General features: G+C 34.5%; 1 long non-coding RNA gene across 1 annotated transcript; it reads right to left on the bottom strand.

Annotated features, from left to right (window-relative positions):
- Positions 1 to 1,315: 1,315 nt before the first annotated feature.
- LOC137261059 (uncharacterized) lies at positions 1,316 to 3,443 on the bottom strand. Its single transcript, XR_010954836.1, has 2 exons — positions 3,260 to 3,443; positions 1,316 to 2,257 (listed from the first exon to the last, which is right to left on the bottom strand). It is a non-coding gene; the product is annotated as an uncharacterized lncRNA (long non-coding RNA).
- Positions 3,444 to 4,036: the final 593 nt, after the last annotated feature.

The following is a 4,036-nucleotide window of genomic DNA, read 5'->3' as shown; positions in this document are numbered from 1 at the left end:
ATCACATACTGAACCGAACGTTCAGTTCAATTATTTTCTGTTCTCTACATTTGAACATAACACAGATATATAGTAGCATTTGTATTTCTGATAGTCAATTTTGCTTGTCCTTCCCTCGAAAGCAACGACTATGCATAAATGAAATTGCCAGATGTTTCATCATAGCAAATCATTTCTAAGACTACTATCATTAAGTCTGATGCAATTAGTGTTTACAGAGAGAGACCTTTTCTTTCAAGATTATTAACACTGTACAAAAAAAAAAAAAGGTAAAATGGCAAAAACTAAATGAAGCCACATATACTTGTCATGCCTAAAACACACTTCTTTGCAATGAATAAGACATGGATCATGATATTTAATCTTTTGAAGAATGATTAGAATAAGACTGCATAATACTTCTTTTTCTTTTCTTGGTTTTTTTTATTTTGTTGTCTAACACCACACCCAGTAATATTCAAGCTATATGGCAGCAGTCTATGACTCTGTATGCATATAATCTAGTCATATAACCAGACAATCCAGTGATCAACAGCATGACCATTGATCTGCACTATTCAAGGTTCCAACCGATCGCCCATCAACCAATCAGAACCCGTTTTTCCATCACCACAGGATAATAGCTTGTTGCTAAGGCACCATTAGGTCCTCCAAGCTTTCGGTTGTCAGGACATTTGACCTTGCAAAGTAGCTTGCCATTGTTGACAATGGGGAAACGATGTGCATGGGGAACTTGCAATTCTGATGAGAGATGTCAAGTGAGGCTAGAGAATGCAATTTTCATTCCTTTTCCAAAACCAAAGACCCGTTTGGAAACTGTTTTGGTGTCATGTTTGTTTGTTGAAGACCCCATCATCTGCTGAATACCAACATCAACAAACACAGATTTCAGTGAGTTTATCAGTACCAACATCAACAAACACAGATTTCAGTGAGTTTATCAGTACCAACATCAACAAACACAGATTTCAGTGAGTTTATCAGTCTACTGGAATTATAGTACAAATGCTGGAATTACATATTACGTATTTTCAAAAATGACCTACTGCATCTAAGCCTACTGACAGCTAGCATAGCATATCAAATATTAATTATGTTTTACATTTTATATTTTATTTTAGTGTTTTTTCAGTTATAATCTGTATACACAGATGTACACACAGAGGTGTATATATATATAAGTTTTCAATAATACAATGAATATAAGAGTTGTTTAAAAGTTTTTGTGCTACTATTGCAAACTTTACTATAATTTGAAAAAGGGTTTCCTAATGTGACAAACACATTTAAGAAACAACATCACACAACAAAAGAATGGTAAATCATCTATTTTTATTTTGTCCTCACTTGTCGGTGTATGATGATTTTATTCAACCCCCAAATTTGGACAAAGAAGAAAAAATAATAAATTAATTGAGCCATCTAAAATAATGTAACCAAGTTGTTATACAACAAATGTGATAATAACAGCATATAACAGATTCGTGCAACATAACACACATAAAATAACAACACAAATGATGGACGCTGATATAAAGTACACTTAAAATGTTTCACCTCAAAATTATGCAACTAAACTTATATTATTACATAATTTGATGCATGTGAAGAAAACTGATCTGTAACAAATATTGTCACATATTTACTACGAATAAATACTGCCATATATTTACTACAAGTAATTGTTTTTCTGAATTTTTGATTACAAAATGTCATATAGAAAGTGGTCAAATGTAACAAGTCATATTTGGGATTACACTTTCTTAGTGAAGTGCCGAACTGTGTACAGGCATTTGATTTCAGTAATTCCATTGTTCTGTTCAGGACAACATATCTTGCAATCTGGAGTGGCTTCAAGGAAGCAGAAATTATTGTTGACTACTAGTCCACTCTCATGTAGATGGGTTGAGACTTATTGTTCTAAATATCTCTTCTCAGCCTCTACTTCATTCTTTTTCCCATAGGAAAGAGATGCTGAGTGATTTGGAGCCTATGGAAATAGACAGGTGAGAAAAGATAGTGTAGGTTTCTGCTTTCTATAACTTTCCAAAGTTGGAAGCTGTAAGGCGATTAGATCTCATCCCTTTCCAAAACCGCCCGCCCGTCTGTCCTCATGTCATCCTCTACCTTCCCAAGATCTGTAAGTTGATGCTGGACGTTAAGATCTTCATACCTAGGAGGGAGTTGTGCAGGTGACACTTTTGGAAACATGATAGCGGCACACATACTTGAAACTGCAGGGGATTTCCACTTTAGTCTGAAAATAAGAAATTGAATAAATAGAACTAATATAACTTACTGACACTGACATATTCTTCTTATGTATTTTATTCCAAATTACTAATCAGCCTGTTATTTTTCAGTCATCTCTCCACTTTAGCAAAGCCAGACAGTCCAAATTCAGAATCTGAGATCACAGGTAGAAGATCAAGAAACTGAAGAAAATTTTGAAGGAAAAAGACAAGGAAATTGTAGAGCTGAGGGAGGAACTTAAGAAATGTCAAAGATTTAATGTGACCAGTGTTTTAGACAGATCAGGGAAACTCAAGGGTTTGTCAAATACAACACAGGCATTTCTTGTCTCAGGTTTCTTGCCTAATTGGCTTTCCTTCTGCCAAGTAATGATGCATCACATTTGCAGCATGAGAAAGGTCGCATTAGGTCTCTACCTACTAAAGATTGCTTGTCCCTGACTCATATTTTGGATTAAAAAATCTTGCTAAGTGTTTTGGCTTGCTAAAAAAGTGATGTAATATTCAATACCTGGACTGAACACATGTACTTTGAAATGGGCCAGTTAAGTATATGCCATCGTACAGGTATAAGAACTGAAGACTCAAGTACTCAAGGTTACAATCTCAGTCATACAGTGACTGTAAGTCAAGTACAACCTTGAAGTGTCTCTTTGGTTGTGACCCTTGTGGCTCATTGACATTTGTTTCTGAATTGTTTAGCGGTTCAATTTCAGATAAAGCTTTAACTGATGAATCATGTTTCATTGTTCTCAAAAGCTGCTTTCAAGTCGAAATAGATAACATATGTATTTGAACTGAATTGTCCATTCTGAAGCCAGTAAAGGGTGTAGTTTTGTACAGATGATAAGAATATATGTTGTTGCATCCTGTCATATGAATGTGAAATAAACATAATTTCATTTTCATGAAATGTTATTCTTGTTACTAAAACCAAGATTTACCAATTGTAATGTTTTATCAGTTTAGAGGAACAGAATCCACATCCCCATAGATTAAAATATTACCTGATATGAAAAGACTGATCCCGGCTGGACATCTTGTGTGAAGTGTTTACAGTGGGTGCATCTCTCTGTAACATGTACTGCAGTAGAATGCCCTCAAGCTCCTGTGGCACACAGCCACCACAACAGCCATCCAACTTGATTTATCTGACAAGTTGTTATCTGGGCACATATGAACATACAGTTTCTGCAAATAAAAAAATTAATCTTTAGTTCATTGCATATATACTCTTTATAGACCACTAACACCAACTTTTAAATTGCACCTGTTTTAGTGATTAAGTGCAAAACACTTTTCACAATTCAAAAGTGACAAATTTGAAAAATCTGAAAGTATTATCAAAACATTCATAGCTTGTGTCAAAATCAATTTGACAAAAGATTGGCTTCCTTTTCCTACTCAGGGCAAGAGGTCCAGCCACAATCACTTGGTTGATTGGCACTGGACTGATCTTGTTGCCACTGGGAATCTGCCAGTGTTGTATGAGGCTGGTGCAACTCTTGTTCAGGAATATGCGTGAACTTGTGAAGCTTCAATCCCTGGGAACATCTTCCGCCAAGAATAAACAAAAATGCATACAGGTTAAGGAAATCTAAAGTCTTTTTCGTATTAAAATGAAATATAATTGCATCAAGAAAAACATCTGATCCAGTATCATGTTTCTTATTTTTCATCAAAATGAACATATAATTATATAGGTCTAATCACAATCTAAATTATATTTTCAGTAGATCCTAACTCTTAATTTTTTCAAAATAATAATTAAAAGTACATTCTGT

Source organism: Haliotis asinina, chromosome 14 (assembly GCF_037392515.1).
Source record: "Haliotis asinina isolate JCU_RB_2024 chromosome 14, JCU_Hal_asi_v2, whole genome shotgun sequence".
Taxonomy (NCBI): Eukaryota; Metazoa; Mollusca; class Gastropoda; order Lepetellida; family Haliotidae; genus Haliotis; species Haliotis asinina.
The sequence above is the reverse complement of the archived record's forward strand: the minus strand, read 5'-3'. Positions and strand labels throughout refer to the sequence as shown.